The sequence below is a fragment of the Macaca thibetana genome, chromosome 2 (assembly GCF_024542745.1).
Source record: "Macaca thibetana thibetana isolate TM-01 chromosome 2, ASM2454274v1, whole genome shotgun sequence".
In the NCBI taxonomy this organism is placed as follows: Eukaryota; Metazoa; Chordata; class Mammalia; order Primates; family Cercopithecidae; genus Macaca; species Macaca thibetana.
Genome location: NC_065579.1, coordinates 33088701 through 33110385, shown reverse-complemented (window position 1 = coordinate 33110385; position 21685 = coordinate 33088701). Strand labels below are relative to the sequence as shown.

General features: G+C 36.9%; 2 protein-coding genes across 2 annotated transcripts in view; one reads left to right on the top strand and one right to left on the bottom strand.

The window, feature by feature from the left end:
* COL6A5 (collagen type VI alpha 5 chain) overlaps positions 1–1707 on the bottom strand; it is a 125737-nt gene extending 124030 nt beyond the window's left edge. Inside the window, exon 1 of the mRNA XM_050777722.1 lies at positions 1595–1707. The gene's annotated coding sequence lies outside the window, so the exon portion shown is untranslated. The remainder of the gene's footprint in view (positions 1–1594) is intronic.
* Positions 1–21685, top strand: part of LOC126947030 (60S ribosomal protein L7a-like) — a 428366-nt gene that overhangs the window by 213490 nt on the left and 193191 nt on the right. The window lies entirely within an intron of this gene.

Below are 21685 nucleotides of genomic sequence, written 5' to 3'. Positions count from 1 at the left end.
GTTTCCTTTCATTTTCTATTTCCCTTTCGTTAATCATTAACTTTATGTGTGTGGGTGTGTGTATATATATTATATATACATATATATACACACACACACACATATATTATTTCACTAGTTTACCCTAAGTGTCTGTGTGTGTGTGTGTGTGTGTGTATATATATATATATAATTTTGCTAGTTTACCCTAAGTATTTGAGAGGTGTATATATCTCTCTTTAATTTTTACTTAGGGTAAACTAGTAAAATAATTTATAAATAAAATGTTTTAACTTATATTTCCAAATTTATCTACTTTAGAAATAAAATAATATTGATAACTTCCATCTATGAAAGATAAAATTAGTCTGCTTACATTTTCTTTCTCTTCTTTAAATTTTTGTTTGCATTTTATAGGGGCAAGAGGAATCTCTCAATCTATTATCATGAAATTATCTTTTAAACTTTAGGGATTTTTATATTGTAGCTTTTCTTTCAAGAAGTGTAATTCTTGCTTTGTGATTATAATAGCACAGTTATTTCGTTTATTTTTGAATTTAAATAGAATTAATGTGCACTCCCAGTTTGTATCTATTCTAGGTTTTTAATTTTGATTCTTCTTTTTGCCATCTAAAGCAATCCACATCAGCACCATTGGGTAGAAACACAATGCAAACTGTGTATATAATTTTAACTTTTTTGGTAGCACATTAACAAAAGTAAAAAAAAAAAAAAGATGAAATTAAATATTTTACTTAACCCAATATATCTAAAGTATTACAATTTCAATGTATAACCAATATAAAAATTAATGAAATATTTTACTTTTTTTTAATACTAAGTCCTCAAAATCTGCTGTGTATTTTACTTCTATAGCACATCTCAACTCAGTCTAGTTACATTTCAAATGGTCAGTAGCCAATATGGCGAGTGGCTACCCTCTTGGATAGCACAGGTATAGATGGTGGAATACACAGGAAATGACAATATTATTCAGGTTCTTAGCCCATGGCCTTCCATCCCAGAGTCCCAGGCTAAAGAGCTCAATGTCTCAGCCTATCATAGTTCTCACGAAGCACACCAGCTGGGAAGCTCTGGGCTACGTGACTCTTCAAGTAGTACTTCTAGGAAGTGGCTCTTTTAGGAAGTGGTTAATTAAGAAAGTGTTTCTCAAGCTTTAACGTGCATATGAATTACCTGGGCATCTTATTAAAATGTAGACTCTGATTCAGCAGCTTTGGAGTGAGCCCTGAGTTCTGCATTTTTAATAAGCCCCTAGAGAATGCTGGTTCTCAGAAAATACTTTGAGTAAGAAGGGATTGGGTTCTACAGGGTTTGGTGGGGTCCCGGAATTTGCATTTCTAACAAGCTTCCAGGGGAAGGCGATGTATTAGTCCTTCCACCACACTTAGGATACACTGTTCTAAGGTTCATTTGAATTCTGAGTCTACCTTTCAGAACCTGTCTCAACCATCTATAAAATTCCTTGGAGCCCAGATTTGAGGGCGTCAACAGGTGCAAATCACCAGAAAGGAGAATCCTTACATCCACCTGTCTACCGGAGGTTTTCTCCCTCGCCTGCCTGAGGCCCCAAGTTCCCGTACCCCATACTTACTCAGCTTTCCCGGGGTCAGGGGACACTCCGGACCCTGGAAACCACCCCAACTCTCCAGAAGAGGCCGCACCGAGCGCCTGAGCGCAGTAACCGCGCGCCTCTCAGGCGCCCGCGGCGCAGTTAGATGGAGCGCGCGCCGGAAGCCCAGGCCCGCGCTGCGCAGCAAGCCCAGGCCCGCGCTGCGCAGCTTCAGGTGGGTGCCCCGAGCAAACGCCGCGTGCGCTGAGAGACTTTTAAGCCGGCGCTTACCCGTGCCCTTGGCCGGCTTCTTCCCTGGGGCTTTTAACTGTTCACAAGTTTTAATGTGAGTGTCCAGAGACGCTCCAGCTGTTTGCTGGCTTTGTTTTGTTTCAGAGAAGCCGCTGTCTGCCAAATGAACTTAGGAAGTCAGAATTTCTCAGAAACCAAGGGCAATCTTTGCTGGAGGCCGAGCTGCGATCACTTCTACTACTTGGGCAGAGGACTCGCCATTTGGCTCCAAGTTTCCCAATTTCTCAGAGGCAGCCTGCAGAGAACCAGCGAAAATGCCCAAGGAGGAGCAAAGTCGTGGGGGAAACCCGATAAGAGAGAAAGTAAGGCACCCCTGATGCTAAAGGCAGCAGGAGTTTTATCCAGCAACTTCTAGAAAGGGCATGATGGGGAAATGGAGCAGGCAACAAAAATGAAGATGTGATTTTTAGTACATAGATCATAGTGAAGAACTTGGAAAGCATAGACTATTCATACATGCATGGCTTATTTTTTGTTTGGTTTGTATGGACATGTACTCAGGTTGAGATTTTCTATTACATATATGTATATCACCTGCCAGTAAAGGTACTCCTAGCTTGAGTGGTTAAGTTCAATCAATCCATTGCTTCAGCCTGCTAGCTTCTTCAGGCTGTCTGTGAAGAGATATGTTACAATTACTTACACTGATGAAAGTTTATTAAAAGGTTAAGAGGAAACATGAGAGATGGGAGGTCACCCTTGCTCAGCAAGAACACGATTCTGAGATTGCTTCTGAAGTTAACTAGGAAGTTTCAAAGTATGTCTTAGAAAGAATGGGTTGGAAGAATGAAGAGAGGGAAGTGTAATGAGGACTGTCAGGATTTTATCCTTTTGTTATTTAATTTTTTTTTTACAAAGAGAACACAAATATGTTTAAACCAAAAACTGTGTTTTTGTTGTCGTTGTTTTTCATTAATAAGAAAAAAATGGTGTAAGTTGAAAATGGTTTTTCTAAAAAAAAAAAAAAAGTGTATTTTATCTATTTTGAATCCCCTTGGAATAGTCAGGGTTATGGGGTGTTCTGCACAGAACATCCTGAAATCCTGGATTTGAATGCCTAGACTCACCCTTCAGTATCAATGAGTCTCAGATTTGTCGAGGTTTTAATGGAAAATGTGCCATTGGTCACCAGAGTGAAGCCCAGAGAGAGTCTATGGGCTGGAATATCAGGAAGCTAGAGTCTGGGGGGAACAAAATATACATCTATTTCACATTCATGCCTGGCCCAGACCAAAACTTTGCTACTGTGATGTCCACATACCCTCAGTGTGTAAAGATTTATGAATTGAGATATCCTTCCCCAACCAAGAGTAATGCCCCAAGGGAGAAAGGAGGCCTACTTTATACTTCAGGAGAAGAGCGGGGTTTTTTCTTCACAATTAGGGTAATATCCAAATAGTAATGAAGCCAAAAGGAAGTGGTGGGTTTGTGTTTTGGGGGTTCTTTTGTTGTTTAGAGACTTCTCTAGAAAGTATTATTGTAGAAATGTTTTTATTTGCAATACAATTATGATTTAACTTTCACAATCATGAAATAAAAGTGGCTCCAGGAATCTGCAACTTTTCCACAGATTTTAACATTTCCTTTCCTTTCTTCTGCTTATAAAATTGAAACAAGGATTTCCCTAAAGAAATCATAATGTGAAATTTGTTCACTATTGAGAATTGCATTTATTCCATTAAGGATACATTAACTTAATTTTCTTCAGAAAGCAGAAGTTTGGAGCTTAACGTTTGAAGGAATTCAGGCACTAAAAGTGCCAACTTTTCCATTTTCTAACACGGAACACAATTGGACTTACATTACTTTAACTGACTTGGGTTTCACTTTCCATTTTCTCTAGAAAATAAAAAGGTATTGAATAAAAGAAAAGGAATCCAGAATTTCAAAAGTGTGGAAAAGACATTAAATTTTTTTTCAGGCTTCATCATTAGTCACATTTGCCTTTTATTAACTGAACCTTCATAATCTGTATTTTCTGCAGCTGTTTTAAATAAGGAGCTAACATCAGAGTAAGAGGCAGCAAATTCTGCTCTACCCTGAACTCGTTGATTCCCACTGGGAAATATTAATGGTATGTTTGAAAATGTGAAAACCATACTATCAGAAATATGCAAGGTGATTTTGGATGTGAGAGGATTTAAATGGAAATATGATTAACTTTCTCACTGATGTAATCAGAATTATTAAAAGATAAAATAACATTTTTCTTACATGTGACTCAATGACCCTTGGTCATTCCTATATACCAACAGATAAAAAGTTAACGATTAAAATGCATTATCGATAACTGAAGCCAAATACTTTCCTCTCTGTGTACTAAATAATATTGGAGTATAGTATACTTTACTTTCTCTATGTTTAAGCCATGCTGAAAATAAGCAAAAATGACTTAACTACTTGCTTTAAGAAATATTTGCTCCTAATAGACAAGGCTGTGACTAACCAAAGAGGCTTACTTATCTATATCAACCAGCGTGCTCTAGAAGACTTGTTTCAACTCCTTCATCTCCCTGTGTCCCAACAATTCAAAGATATTATGTCATGAGCTCTGCCAAACCCAAACAGTTTGCTGTCTTGCAAAACCTACCTGAAATTCACTCAGTCTAAGACCTAAACCCTATAAATATCCCCCCTGAGTTCCTTTCTGAGACACTACTAAGACTGTCAATGTTGTATTTACCTTTACTGCAGTAAGTTGGATCAACGTTTTTCTTATGGTCTTCTGGAAAACACAACAGTTGGCAGCACACTGTAATCATGGCTTATTACTTCATGTTACAGCATCACAGTGGAAGGTGAAGCCAACACTGTGTGGGTGGTTGGGGGTAGTATAGTCAATAAAGTCTTAATGAGAGGGTGACATGAGAGGTGGGTCTGAAAAAGTCCTAAGTTCAACTCTGCAAGACTGGGGAGCCGTGTCTCATGAGGAGAAACCCTCCACCTCCAACAGCAATTGGAACCAGAAAGCAATGTCTGTACTGGATATCCATCTGATTTTTTTTTTAATTCCTGAAATTACATTCCCTTCCCCTTCCTAGGAAACATTTATTCTGTCTCTACAATCCAAAGACAAATGCTGTTTTGTCAGGATTCCACCTCCCTAGCCACAGTTCTTTGGGGATGGCCCTTGACCCAAGTTTGGCCAGTTAGCCTTAGGATCCCAGGTTCAAAAAAAATGAGTTTCCATTCCTCAGAAGATAAATGTGACCCTGAAGGTTGATGGAAACAACATTCCAGTCTTTGTGAAAAAAGTCTATCTAAGGATTAGAGTTGACATGCAGAGAAGAGAGATGGAGAGCTTCAGGGGGTGTTAGAATCGCAAATTCTAGTTATCTTTAATATTTTGTCCTTCCCTCAAGGTGTGCACATTGGTGAGGAAATAGCCCTCCTTGGCCTAACCTAATTAAGCTGTGTTTCGTTCAATAAAATATAATTGCTATTCACCTAGTTAATCTTGGTTGCATTAGTGAAACCATATCTTACTCATTTTGGTATCTCAGAACCATCCTGAAGTAACTTAAAAATAAAAGAGCACCACAGTAGGAAAAGTAAATAGTAATATTATCCGTTTCCATTTGAAATAAAGAGCTAACCACAGGAAACTTAAGAATATCTCATGTCCCGCTCAATGAATGAAGCCACATACTTAAGTACGTTCCACATACAAGGTTCAACAACCACTGCTAAGCAAATGGACAAGTTCTCAGTACATCAAGTCACCAAGGAGGGCTTGTAGAAGTAGCTCAAATTTCAAAGAACATGCAATGCCTCAAACCAATGCTGTTGGGATATTAAAATTAATAATGAAAGAAATGGTTAAGGCTAATTCAGTGGTACAAGTTAAATCTTAAAGGAGCCGCCATAACCTGATGGGTTCTGAACCTGTTTTCTGGCTTTTGTTTTATTAGGTTTTGGTGAAGTCAGGCTTGAGATTATATTTTCCCAAATGGATTGTGTCTCAAAGCCAATAGTTTTTTTAAAAAATGCATATGTATAGGCCCAACTTAAGGCCAATTAATTCAGAATCTCTGGGGAATGGTGCCAGAAATTTGGATATTTTTAGGCTTCAGCATTGATTCATTTGAGCAGGAAGAGTTGAGCAACCCTAATTCAAAGAAATGGTTCACATACTCAAATGTGCAAAACCCTCATTAACAAACCACAATGCCCATTCATTTTGTCCTTGTTATGAGTAGGTCTTTCCACTGAAATCACTTCCATTATGTGAATCCTATAACTGCTACTTCTACCTTTGAAACACTCTACCTGAGTGTTTATTATTGCTGCCTAACAAATAAACACTGGCTTGGATGTCAAGAATCCAGAGAAACTAATGTAGACCTGGGGATTTATATACAAGCAAATAAAAGATGTAAAAGAAATGCCAAGCTGGGTGCGGTGGCTCACGCCTGTAATCCCAGCACTTTGGGAGGCTGAGGTGGGCGGATCATGAGGTCAGGAGATCAAGACCATCCTGGCTAACACAGTGAAACCCCATCTCTACTAAAAATACAAAAAATTAGCCAGGCGCCTGTAGTCCCAGCTACTCTGGAAGCTGAAGCAGGAGAATCGCTTGAACCTGGGAGGCAGAGCTTGCAGTGAGTCGAGATTGCACCACTGACTCTAGAGTGGGTGACAGAGCCAAACGAAAAAAAAAGAAAAAGAAAATAGAAATGCCAAATGCTCTGGGTCCTTTTCTGCTGATTTTACTTGGTATTCTTGGGAAACTTATTTCCTTTCTGATTTATTGAGTAACTAAGATCTTTGTTTACATATCTGAATTTTTCATTATTCCTTCCTGAACCACCAAACATCTGTCGAGCATAAGCATGAAATTCTGTAAACATGTCCCTGAAGGATATTAAATAACAAGAAATTTCAAGTCCTCAATGTTAAGTCTACTGTATATATCCAATTACTAAGTGATACATTGGCAAGATGTTATGACTTAGTGCTCGCTGTAATTATTCCAGCTGTATACACCTGAAATTTCGGTGCTGTGCTGCCTTCATTCCCTAAAAGGAAAAACAAGACAAGAAACAATTAGAAAAGGAAATGTGGATAAGTCAATGAGTGTTGGTGTTTTGGCCATCACATAAATCTGCAAGATGTCTTTAGTGGATGATTAAGAGTTTTTGTTGTTGTTGTCCTTGTTAGAAAAGATTTTATTAAAAGATTCCAAATTTTATAAAAAGATTCTCAAATTCAAATGTGTAGAAAATATAAAACAAATGAAATTTCTATTACTATCACCCAGAAACTTGGGTGAGAATTTATAAAAATAAAGTTAGTTTTAGCAATCAAGGTCATGGTTCAGATTTTACACTTCCAAGGAGCAGTTGAAGTCCTTTTAATTCAATTATATTTTCAACAGCCCAGAGGGACAATTCTAAAACTCTTAAAAAAATTTTTTTAAATTTTTGGGTAGATAGTAGGTGTATATATTTATGGGGAACATCAGATATTTTGGTATAGGCATGCAATGTGTAATAATTGCATCAGGGTAAATGTGGTAGCCATCACCTCAAGCATCTTTCTTTTGTGTTACAAGCAATCCAATTACTCTCTTAGGTGTTTTTAAATGTTCAACTAAATTATTAATGACTACATAAACAGAACTAAAGACAAAAAACACATGATTATCTCAATAGATACAGAAAAGGCCTTTGATAAAATTCAACATCCCTTCATGTTAAAAACTCTCAATAAACTACATATTGAAGGAACATATCTCAAAATAATGAGGGCTATATATGACAAACCCACAGCCAATATCATACCGAATGGGCAAAAGCTGGAAGCATTCCCCTTGAAAACCGGCACAAGACAAGGATGCCCTCTCCCACCACTCCGATTCAACATAGTATTGGAAGTTCTGGCCAGAATAGTCAGGCAAGAGAAAGAAAAAAGGGGTATTCGAATAGAAAGAGAGGACATCAAATTATCTTGGTTTTTAGATGACATGATCCTTTATCAAGAAAACTTCATCATCTCAGCCCCAAATCTTCTTAAGCTGATGAGCAATTTCAACAAAGTCTCAGGATACAAACTCAGTGTACAAAAATCGCCACCATTCCTATACAACAACAACAGGCAAGCAGAGAGCAAAATTGTGAATGAACTCCCATTCACAATTGCTACAAAGAGAATAAAATACCAGAAATAAAGCTAATAAGGGAAGTGAAGGACCTCTTCAAGGAGAACTACAAACTACTGCTCAAAGAAATCAGAGATGACACAGACAAATGGAAAAACATTCCATGCTCATGGATAGGAAGAATCAATATCATGAAATGGCCATACTGCCCAAAGCAATTTATTGATTCAATGCTATTCCCATTAAACTACTGTTGACATTTGTTACAGAATTAGAAGAAACTATTTAAAACTTCATATGAAACAAAACAAATCCAAAAAATGCCTGAATAGCCAAGACAATTCTAAGCAGAAAGAACAAAGCTGGAGGCATCATGCTACCCAATTTCAAACTACACTACAAGGCTACAGTAACCAAAACAGCATGGTACTTGTACAAGAACAGACACATAGACTGGAACAGAATAGAGAACCCAGAAATAAGACCACACACTTACAACTATCTGATCTTCAACAAACCTGACAAAAACAAGCAATGAGGAAAGGACTCCCTATTTAATAAATGGTGCTGAGAGAACTGGCTAGCCATATGCAGAAAATTGAAACTGGACCCCTTCCTTACACCTTATACAAAACTTAACTCAAGATGGATTAGAGACTTAAATGTAACACACAAAACTATAAAAAAACCCTGGAAGAAAATCTAGGCAATATCATTCAGGATATAAGTGAGGCAAAGTTTTTATGAAGACACCAAAAGCAATTGCAACAAAAGCAAACATTGACAGTTGGGATCCAATTAAACTAAAGAGCTTCTGCACAGCAAAAAACAAAACAAAAACTATTGTCAGAATGAACAGACAACTTACAGAATGTGAGAAAATTTGTGCCATTTATCCATCTGACAAAGGTCTAATATCCGGAGTCTACAAGGAATTTAAACAAATTTACAAAAAACAAAAACAAAACAAAAAAAAAGCTCCATTAAAAAGTGGGCAAAGGACATGAACAGACACTTCTCAAAAGAAGACATTCATGTGGCCAGCAAACATATGAAAAGAAGCTCAACATTATTGATCATTAGAGAAATGAACATCAAAACCACAATGAGATACCATCTCATGCCAGTCAGAATAGTGATTATTAAAAAGTCAAGAAGCAACAGATGCTGGTGAGGCTGCAGAGAAATAGGAACACTTTTACACTGTTGGTGGGAATGTAAATTATTTCAACCACTGTGGAAGGCAGTGTGGCAATTCCTCAAAGATCAGGAAGCAGAAATACCATTTGACCCAGCAATCCCATTACTGGCTATATACCCAAAGGAATATAAATCATTGTATTATAAAGATACATGTGTGCATATATTCACTGAAGTACTATTTACAATAGTAAAGACATGGAATCAACCCAAATGCCCATCAATGATAGACCGGATCAAGAAAATGTGGTACATATACATCATGGAATACTATACAGTCACAAAAAAGAATGAGATCATGTCCTTTGTGGGGACATGGATGGAGCTGGAAGCTGTTATCCTCAGCAAACTAACACAGGAACAGAAAACCAAACACCACATGTTCTCACTTATAAGTGAGACCTGAATGATAAGAACAGATGGACACATGGAGGGGAATAACACACACTGGGGCCTATTGGGGGTGACGAGGGGAGTGGGAGGGAGAGCATCAGGAAGAATAGCTAATGGGTACTAGGATTAATACCTAGGTGATGGGTTGATCTGTGCAGCAAACCACCATGGCACGCATTTACCTATGTAACAAACCTGCATATTCTGCACATGTACCTGGGAACTTAAAATAAAAGTTGAAGAAAAAAAAAATATATATATATATATATCTTTATATATATAAAATAATCCCAGCACTTTGGGAGGCCAAAGAGGGGTGGGTCATCTGAGGTCAGGAATTTGAGACCAGCCTGGCCAACATGGTGATTTGCTACTACATTTGTAGTTGCTACTAAAAATACAAAAATTAGCCAGGTGTGGTGGCGCATGACTGTAATCCCAGCTACTTGGGAGGCTGAGGCAGAAGAATTGCTTGAACCTGGGAGGCGGAGGTTGCAGTGCACCAAGATCGCACCACTGCACTCCAGGCTGGGCGACAGAACTAGACTCCATCTCAAAACAATTAAATTAAATTAAATTAAATTAAATTAAATTAAATTAAAACAGGCAGAAATAATTACTAGTGACTATAATCACCTGTTGTGCTATCAATACTAGTTCTTTTTCATTGTTTCTATTTTTTGCACCAATTAACCATCCCCACTTCCTCCACCCCACTCCACCCCCACTACCCTTCCCAGCCTCTGATAATCAGGTAATCATCTTTCTACTCTCTATCTCCATGGTTCAATTGTTTTAATTTTTAGCTCACACAAAGGTTTGTTTTTCTGTGCCTGGTTTATTTTCAGTTCCATCCATGTTGTGGCAAATGTCAGGATCTCATTCTTTTTCATGGCTGATTAGTACTCCATTGTGTGTATGTACTACATTTTCTTTATCCATTTGTCTGTTGATGGACATTTAGTTTGCTTCCAAATCTTGACTATTGTGAATAGTGCTGCACAAAAACGTGGGAGTGCAGATATCGTTTCAATATACTGATTTCCTTTCCTTTGGGTTTATACCAAACAGTGGGGTTGCTGGATTGTATAGTGGCTCTATTTTTAGGTTTTTGAGACAACCTCCTGTAGGTTTCCTGCAATTCTGTAGGTTGTTTCTTCACTTCGTTGATTGTTTCCTTTGCTGTGCCGAAGCTTTTTCACTTGATGTGATCCCATTTGTCCATTTTTGCTTTGGTTGCCTGTGCTTGTGGGGTATTACTCAAGAAATCTTTGCCTAGTCCAATGTCCTGGAGAGTGTCCCCAATGTTTTCTTTTAGTATTCTTATAGTTTGAAGTCTTAGATTTAAGTCTTTAATCCATTTTGATTTGATTTTTGTATATGATGAGAGATAGGGGTCTAGTTTCATTCTTTTGCATATGAATATCCAGTTTTCCCAGCACAATTGGTTAAAGAGATTGTCTTTTCCCCAATGTATGTTCTTGGCACCTTTGTCAAAAATGAGTTTACTACAAATAGATGGATTTGTTTCTGGGTTTTCAATTCTGTTCTGTTCCATTGGTCTATGTGTCTGTTTACAATGCCAGTACTATGCTTTTTTTTTTTTTTTTTTTTAACTATAACTCTATAGTATAATTTGAAGTAAGGCAATGTTATTCCTCCCGTTTTGTAGTTTTTGTTCAGGATAGCTTTGACTATTTTGGGTCTTTTGTGGTTCCATATGAGTGTCTGGATTGTTTTCCTCTATTACTGTGAAGAATGTCATTTGTATTTCGATAGGTATTGCATTGAATCTATAGATTGCTCTGGGTAGTATCGACATTTAACAATATTAATCCTTCCAATCCATGAGCATGGAGTATTTTTCCATTTTTTTGGTGTCCTCTTCAATTTCTTTCATTAATGTTTAACAGTTTTCTTTGCATAGATCTTTCATTACTTTGATTAAGTTAATTCCTAGGTGTTTATAAGTAGCTATTGTAAAAGGGATTATTTTCTTGATTTCTTTTTCAAATTGTTTGCTGTTGGCATATAGCAATGCTACCAATTTTTTGTTGTTGTTGATTTTGTATTCTGCAACTTTACTTAATTTGTTGATCACTTCTAATAGTTTTTTTAGTGGAGTCTTTAGGTTTTTCCAAATATAACATCATATCCTCTGCAAACAAAGATAATTTGACTTTGTCCTATCCAATCTGGATGTCCTTTATGTCTGATTGCTCTAGCTAGGGCTCTTAGTACTATGTTGTATAACAGTAGTGAAAGTGGACATCCTTGTCATATTCCAGATCGTAAAGGGAAGGCTTTCAGTTTTTTCTCATTCAGTATGGTACTAGCTGTGGGCCTGTCATATACAGCTTTTATTATGTTGAGATATGTTCCTTTTTATGCATTCCTGTGGTAAGTCCTACTTGTTCATGATGAATGATCTTTTTAATGTGTTGTTGAATCAGTTTGTAGTATTTTTTTGAGGATTTTTGCATCAATATTTATTAAGGATATTGGCCTGTAGTTTCCTTTTTTTGTGTGTCTTTTTCTGGTTTTGGTATCAGGATAATACTGGCCTTGTTGAATGAGTTTGGAAATACTTCCTTTTCCTCTATTTTTTCTAAATAGTTTGAGTAGGACTGGTATTAGTTCTTCTTTAAATGTTTGGTAGAATTCAGCCGTGAAACCATCAGGTCCTGGGCTTTTCTTCACTGAGATATCTTTTATTACAGCTTTGATCTCATTACTTGTTATTGGTCTGTTCAGGTACTGGATTTCTTCATGGTTCAATCTTGGTAGACTGTATGTGTCTAGGAATTTATTCATTTCTTCTAGATTTTCCAAATTATTGGCATATTGTTGCTCAGAGTAGTCACTAATGATCCTTTGAATTTCTGTAGTATCAGTTGTAATGTCTTCTTTATTCATTCTGATTTTGTTTATTTTCGTCTTCTCTCTTTTTTTCTTCCCCTGGCTAAAGCTTTGTCAATTTCATTTATCTTTTCAAGAAACCAACTTTTCATTTCATTAATCTTTTGTATTGTTTCTTCATTTCAATTTTATTTATTTCCACTCTGACCTTTATTATTTCTTCTACTAATTTGGGGTTTGGTTCGCTCTTGCTTTTCTAGTTTTTGAGATGCATCATAAAGTTATTTATTTGAAGTTTTTCTTTTTTGATGTAGATGCTTATAGCTTATATCTGTAAACTAGCTATTAACTTCCCTTTCGGTACTGCTTTTGCTGTATCTCGTAGGTTTTGGTATGTTGTGTTTCCATTATCATTTGTTTCAAGAAATTTTTCTGTTTCCTTCTTATCTGAAACACTGTTTACTCCTGACTGAAGAGCAGAATCCTCTACTGGGCGGATACTCTTGACCACCACCCACTTCACCAAATCAATGGTGTTTGTGTGAAGAGAGTGACACCTGATTTTGCTTATACAGAGACCACACAGTGAGGAATCCAAGGGTTGTCCTGATAAAATCTCTTCAGAGGAAAACCACACATTAGAAAACATTTATTCATCATGTCCACATGAGGTTCCATAATAAGACAATTTATTTGACTTTTAAAAATGTAAGATGATAGAGCTCATGTCAAGCATTCTTACCATAGTGTGTATAAATAAATAAATAAATACATACATACATAAAAAATATCATTGCCACATTGTGGTTAGGGTTTTCAGAAATTTTCTAATCAAGAAGATAATAAGTTATTTTCATGAATCAAGACAAATGAGGGTTTCATCTAAGCCCTCCTAACTGAACAAACATGATATGGTTTTATGGACACTTAGTAAAGGAAGACTCCATCTCAAAAAAAAGAAGAAAGAAAAGAAAAGCTCTCTTGCATCTAAATTTTCTCCTTACTAGTATTAGAAATGTCAATGACCATGACTCCTATAACCAAATGTCTTGAGTATTATTCAATATCTCAAGACTTTGCTGCTTATGTCTTCTGAGCAATGCTATCTAACTTAAAATAGGCCTTCACTGCCATTTCACAAGCTTCTTATTTGTTCTATTCTGATTTTACTGAATTTATCACATCTATTTCAAACTTTCTGTACCAATCAATCTCTTAAACTCCACATCATCTTTGTCAATTTCCTAATAAGAAATAGTAGCAAACAATATTGGCTTCCTACTCAAAATTCACTATGCCATTCTTCTGCACTAGCAGTGTTTGAGTTTTTTTCAAGTATCTACCCTCTGTGTGAGAGTGTACTTAGGGAAATTGACCCTATTGCCAACTCAGTTTAAACCAAGTAGTTTATGTTAGTCCTATTCTTGCCAGTCTGCATGTGAAATTCTTCTAGCCAATTATACACAAAGGAAAGTCCAAACATTTTTTCTTTTTATTTATACACACTATGATAAGAACACTTGACATGAGCTCTACCTTCTCAAATTTTTAAGTGCACAATACAGTATCAGTAACTATAGGCATAATGTTGTATGGCAGATCTCTGGAACTTATTCATCTTGCATCACTGAAACTTTATACCCATTGAACAGCAACTCCCTATTTCCTCCTCCTCACAATTCCCTGGCAACTACCATTCTATTCTCTATTTCTATGTGTTTTACTATTTTAGATACTTCATAAAATAGAATCATACAGTATTTGTCCCTCTGTGATTGACATATTTCATTTAGAATAATGTCCTTTAGGTTCATCTATGTCATCACATATTGCAGGGTTTCCTTTTCTTTTAGAGCTGAATAATATTTCATTGTATGTATACACCTCATTTTCTTTATCCATTCATCATTGATAGACACGTAGGATGTTTCCAGATCTTGACTATTGTGAATAATGCCTCAATGAACATGGGAGTGCATATATATCTTTGAGATCCTGATGTTCATTCTCTTGGATGTATAACCAGAAATAGAATTGCCAGATCATATGGTGTTTGCTTTTAATTTTTTGAGAAACTGCCATACTGTTTTCCATGGTGGCTGTGCCATTTTACATTCCCACCAACTGTGTACAACAGTTTCAATTTCACCACATCCTCACCAAAACTTATCTTTTGTTTATTTGATAACAGCTATGCTAACAAGTATGCAATGACATCTCACTGTGGTTTTAATTTGCATTTCCCTGGATGATTAGTGATGCTGAGCATAATTTCATGTCCTTGTTGCCATTCATATTTCTTTTCTGAAGAAATGTCTATTCAGGTCCCTTGCCCAATCATGTTATTATTAGTTTGGTTTACTTTAGTTTTGATTTTCATTTTTTTGTTTTTTGTTTTTTAATTTTCATTTTTGCTGTTGAATTGTAGGAGTTCCTTGTTTTGTTTTGGATTTTTTTAAAGATATTAATCTCTTGTGAAATATATGGTTTGCAAATACTTCCTTCCATTCTGTAGGTTGCTTTTTCAATCTGTTGATTGTTTTCCTTGCTGTACAGATGCTTTTTAGTTTGATGTAGTCTCACTTACCTAATTTTGTTTTTGTTTTCTGTACTCTTGGTCATATCCAAGAATAATTGCTAAGCCCAATGTCATGAAGTATACATCTATGTTTTCTTCTAGTACTTTTACAGTTCTAGGTTTTACATTTACATCTTTGATATTTGTGTATGGTGTAAGATAAAGGTTCAATTTCATTCTTTTCATGTGGATATTCAGCTTTTCCAGCACCATTTATTGAAGAGACTATCTTTTCCCCATTATGTATTCTTGGCACCCTTGTCCAAGATCAACTAACTGTAAATAAATGGGTTTACTTCTGGGCTATCTTTTCTATTCTGTTGGCTTATATGTCTGTTTTTATGTCAATGCCATACTATTTTGATTACAATAGCTTTATAGAAATCAGGAGGTATAATGCCCCCAGCTTTGTTCTTCTTTTTCAAGTTTGCTTTGGCTATTCAGTGTCTTGTGGTTTCATATGAATTTTAGGATTCTTTTCTCTATTTCTGTAAAAAAATTAATTGGAATCTTAATAGGGATTATATTGAATCTGTAGGTTATTATCAGCAGTATAGACATTTTAACAATATTAACTTGTTCAATCCATCAACATGGAGCATCTTTGCATTTATTTGTGTCTTCTTTAACTTTTTTTTATCAACAATTTATATTTTTAGTGTACAAGTCTTTTACCTCTTTGGTTAAGTTTATTTTTAAGTATTGTATCATTTTAATCATATTATAAATGAAATTTTTTCTTAATTTCCTTTTCAGATAGTTTGTTGTTAATGTACAAAAATGCAAATATTTTTGTACATTGATTGTATAACTGTACTGTCTTTGTTTATTAGTTCTAACAGGTTTTTGTGGGGTCATTGAGATTTTCTACATAAGAGAGAATGTCATATACAGATAATTTTACTTCTTTTTTATTTATTTACTTATTATTGATACAAAATATTTTACATATTGATGAGGTACATGTGAGTATTCGTTACATGCATAGACTACAATGATCAGGTCAATTTGGGTATCCATCACCTTGGGTATTTATCATTTCCATGTGTTGATAACATGTAAAGTCCTTTCTTTTAGCTGCTTTGAAATATATAAAACCTTGTTGCTAACTGTAATTGCCCTATTCAGCTCTCAAATATTGAGGCTTATTTTTTCTATCTAACTGTATGTTTATCTCACTAAACGACTTCTTTTTATTCCTTCCTCCTATCCACACACTCTTCCCAGGCACTGATGTCTGTCATTCTGTTCTCCATCTCTATGAGATCAATTTTTTTTTAGTTCCCACACATGAGCAAGAAATATGTGGCATCTGTCTTTCTGTGCCTGGCTTATTTCACTTAACATAATGACCTCCAGTTCCATTCATGTTTCTGCAAATGACATGATTTTGTTCTTTTATATTGCTGATAGCAGTGTATATATACCACATTCTCTTTATCTATTCATCTATTGATGGTCATTCAGATTGATTCCATATTTTTATCTCTTTGTAGAATTCTTTAGGTTCATATTATTTGGGATACATTAGTATTTGTGAAATGAAATTAGATGTCCATTTTCCTGCCCCAGATTTGGGTGGTTTTCATGCATTATTTCTTTAAATAAGATTTCTGTCCCTTTTTCTCACTCTTCTCCTTCTGGAACTCTTGAAATGCATATATTAGCTCCTGTGATGGTATCCCATAATTCCCTTATGATTTCTACAGTTTTTTATTTTTTTTTAATTTTTGCTCCTCTGATTGAAGAATTTCAAATTACTTGCCTTCAAGTTTGTTGATTGTTTTTCTGCCTAATTAAATCTACTGTTGAACCTCTCTACTGATTTTTTTTTAGTTCAGTTATTATATTCTTCAGTTCCAGAATTTCTGTTTGGTTCTTCTTTATTATTTTTATCTTTGTTAATATTCTCATTTTGTTTATGTAATGTGTTCCTTTTTCATTTAGTTATATATGTATGTTCTTTTCTAACTCACTGAACTTTTTTTTTTTTTTTTTTTTTTTTTTTTTTTTGAGACGGAGTCTCACGCTGTTGCCCAGGCTGGAGTGTAGTGGCACGATCTCGGCTCACTGCAAGCTCCGCCTCCTGGGTTCACGCCATTCTCCTGCCTCAGCCTCCTGAGTAGCTAGGACTACAGGCGCCCGCCACCGCGCCCGGCTAATTTTTTGTATTTTTAGTAGAGACGGGGTTTCACTGTGGTCTCGATCTCCTGACCTTGTGATCCGCCCGCCTCGGCCTCCCAAAGTGCTGGGATTACAGGCTTGAGCCACCGCGCCCGGCCTTCACTGAACTTTTTTAACACAATTATTTGAACTCTTTGTCAGGCAACTCACTGATCACTTTTTTTTTTAGGTTCAATTAATAGAAATTTAGTTTGTCCTTTTGATTGTGTGGTGTTTTTCTGATTCTTCCTGTTTCTTGTAGCTTTGAACTTGTGTCTGTGTATTTGGAGAAACAGGTTCTCTCTCCCACTTTTTAGAGACTGGCTTTGACTAGGAAAGACCTTCACCATTTAACTTGGCTAGAGAGATTCTAGGCCTTTGTTCCTACTTGCCTTAGGCATCCAACCTTTTTTTTCCCAGAAGCCCATAATCTCTTGCTCCTTCTGGTATCTAACGGACTATGTTAATTCCATCAATGCTTTGTGGGAGGTGAGATGGAAGCTAGCCCCTTGGGCAATGCACTGAAAGGCTGGGTACACTGGGAGCATGTTCCACTCTTCCCTTTTTCCCTTAGCATAAACCCTCAGTCATACTCTCTTTTCTAGTCTTGCAGAGTCATGCCAGCCACAGGTGCCTTGGGCATCTAGACTATGCCAGTTTCTTCAGTGCTCTAGGGGCCAAAACCAGCCTCTTAAGGAGCATACTACAAGACCAGATACATTAGAGCCATACTTCATTTCTCCCTCTGTCCTGGAGGAGAGACCTCAGTTCTACACCTTCTCCATTATCCCCAGAACAATGCTGGCTGCAGGGAAGAGCCTGTCTGGTAGCTTCCCCAGGCATCCAGGTTATCCCAGTACTTTCAACACTCCGTTGAGGTGAAACAGAAGCTAGCTCCTTAGGGAGTGCACTGAAAATCAAGAGAAATTGACACTTGCCCTCTCTCTTTCCCTTCTTTCCAGAGAGGAGTTGCAATCTCTCTAAATGCTTAGCTGCATTGGCTTGGGGAAAAGGCTGACATAGGTAAAGTAAAATTGCTCTTCTTCACCAAAACAAAATACTTGTTTTAGTGAAGCTGATTCCAATTTTGTATTCATCTGGGGTACTGCAGCTGCTTAACTGGATTCTGGACTTTCGTATTTTGTTACTTATATCATTAACAAACTTATGTTTCTGTTGGGGGACAAGGACTAGGACTTTCTATTATGGCACCTTTTGACATCACTTTCCATTTTCTCTCTTTTACAAAGATATATTCTATTTTCTTCTCCTGGCATTATCACAGTCAAGTGAGATGCTTGTTGCTACAGCAGGGCTCTTGTGATTAGCTAGATGATTAATGGAGAAAACCTGGAACTTGGATGATGTCATTGAGCAGATGCAGCTTGTAGCCTGTGGCTCCCCTTCCCTTGGACTTCTTGTTATCTGAGACAATAAATATCCTTATTAAAACAGTCAGCTAGGTCAGGGTTTTCCATGACTTGCTGCTTGAGAGCATCCTAACTGAAACAATACTTTGATGTTGCTTTACCTAAACTGCTAAGGTTACTTAAACTGCTAAATCTCAGCCTTCATTGTCCTGAATTTTTACACAGTGTTAGATTTTCTTGGCCTCACCACTGAATGTTTTCTTCTTTGTTTTTGGAGAGATCATATATTCTAGGCTTTTTTGTGACATTTCTTCCTTGACTCCATGTCCTCCTTCAACCTCCTACCTGTGGCCACATCAAAGTTCAATACCTGATCTTTGGCTCTGCTTCCCCTGCATGCTGAACCAATTTTCAGTTTAATCTTGCAATTCTGAGCATGTGTGTACAACCATCATGCCCACAAGACTCTGTTTCAGTTTTAGTCCCACATCTCCCACTGTCTGATTAACAGTTCCGTCTGGACATTCCATGACATCTCAATATTGACATATCCACAAGCAAGATTACAATATTTCTCCAGAAGCCCAGTAACTCTGCAAGACTATTTCTCTCAGTGCCACAGATATTCTCCCAGAATCAAACTTCAAAGTGATTTTTTGTCGTGCTGTTCTCTACTGTCTGTAAAGATAGTCATCATGCATGAAGAACCCACTTAGGCTATCTATCATCCCTTTTGACTTGCCCTTCTGCCTCTACCTACATTGTTGCTACAGAATCTGCCATATTTATCCAAATGGCCCCCTGGCCACTATTCATTAGCTTAGAGGTAGAAACCTGACCCAAGCTATGGTCCCAATGATGGTTCATCTCTGAGGAATGGCAACTTAGATCACTCCCTTTCTGGTGGCCTAGACTTAAATTTGGGAGCTGTTAGTGACCAGGTTTTCTACCATATGGGTGGGATAAGTTGAAAAAGCCTGACTGAAGGGAGAGAAAAAGTAAGAATTGGCCAACATAGAGAGAGAGAGGAGCAGAAATTTTAAATGGAGAAAAGATCTGATGGAGTTCTAAACTTGGTCCCAGTTGTTTCTGTAATCTAGCTTTAGCCCTCACCTTGAAGTCTACAAGATATCCCCGAGTCCTTACAATGAAATCCCTTAGTTCAAACTCGGTTTTTGTTATCTGCATTAAAAAACACATATTTTGTGTAAGATCCTGCTGATATTTTCTTTGAAATATTGATTATTTTCTTTCCATTCTCTCCTGCTTTAAGTTATCATCCCCAATTGACTCTTAACTACATTCCCTACCTCCAATATCTTTGCTGCCCGATATGTCATGTGGTCCAATTCAAGGTTAACCTTCTTAAATATTGCTTTGCATATGCTATTCTCTTTCTGAAAAATCTTTCATGGATCTCTATTGCCTATATAATATAATACAATTTAATGTTTACTTGTACTTTGTATAACCAGCTATGCAAAGTCTTTGACGAGGTGGTTCATATACTTTTCAAAGTTCTTCCACATTTTTACAAATGTGAATCTTCTGTTTCAGCTAATTTTGTCTTCTAATTTTTTAGCATGTCATGCAAAATTTTATATCTTTCACTTTACTTACATTTTTTTCCTATTCTGCTTATTTATAAACATCATTTCTTTAATGCAGAATTCAGATTGTCTCTCTTTTTTTCTTTCTTTTTTTTTGACAAACTTTTGTTTGTCAAAAAATCATCTCTCTTTTGTGAACTTTGGATGGGTAGAGTGCAATATTTATTCACAATCTTTTTCTTCTTCCACAACTTTGTCATGATTTGCTGTGAAATAAGTATATTTCTCTACCTCCATTTATTTTGGGTTTGGCCAATGGAATATAAGCAAACACAACAGTACCTTTTTTTCTGGTTAAAGTTTTAAGAAGTATGGAGTTTCCACCAATCCTCTTGGCGCTTCACATGTTTGCCAGGTGAAGACTGTAATTCAGGTTGCCAGATGAAAATTCATGGAGCAGACCTGAACCCAAACAGAAGCTGATATCCATCTCAGCCCAGCTGAGTCTAGCCCATAATCAGTTGGGCCATAGTTTAAAAGTCATGAAAAAGAGCTAAGTGTTTATTGTTTTAAACTACTGAGATTGTAGTGCAGGGGATTGCTTGTTACACAGTACTGTAACAGGAAAAATTACTCCATACTATGTTCTTAGTCTTTTGAACAAAGACATGGTTCTAAAAAGGAGTCTAAGCCTGCTTGACCATGGGTTGGGGTGAAGGCTGAAAACAATGTTTTTTTCCCCTCAGGTGAAGCACTGCTAGAGTCTCCTTATGGAGAATTGCTGTGTTTTATGAAATCTGGCATCATCAAGGTAATTGTCAATGATGTGGTGTCCCTAAACAGTTTGCAGAAATGATGGGAGATTATAGGTAGTGTGTGTCCCTCTCTGATTATGTGACTTGATGATTTTTCTGTTAGAGAAAATATTTCTCCAGTGTTTGGAGAGAGAACGTGTTCATGAAATGCCTGCTCAAAAATGATTGAATTTCCTTTCCCACAACCTGTGTACTTTCTGACATGGGAACAAACACAGTCCCACTTTCTGTGATGGATGAGAAGGATATGGAAGATTTGAAATCCTAGCACTTTGGGAGGCTGAGGTGGGGAACAGCTTGAGCTCAGAAGTTCAAGACCAGACTGGGCTATATGGCGAAACACCATCTGTACCAAAACTACAAAAACTAGCTGGGTGTGGTGGCGCATGCCTATTGTCCCAGCTATTCAGGAGGCTGAGATGGAAGGACCGCTTGAACCTGGGAGATGGAGGTTGCAGTGAGCCAAGATTGCGCCACTGCACTCCAGCCTGGGTGACAGAGGGAGACTCAGTCCAGAAGGAAGGAAGGAAGAAACGAAGGAAGGAAGGAGGGAAGGAAGGAAGGAAGGAAGGAAGGAAGGAAGGAAGGAAGGAAGGAAGGAAGGAAGGAAGGAAGGTTGGTTCAAATATCACTTTCTGTTCCAGGCATGTTACTCAGTATGACTCCTAAGGGTCCTTCCACTCATCAAGGGATGCAGAATTCTGCCCATTTCTTCCTGTTATTGAAAACACATTATTGAGCAACTTCAATTGCCCAGGATCTTTTACCTTTGGGTAATTTGTGCTATAAAACA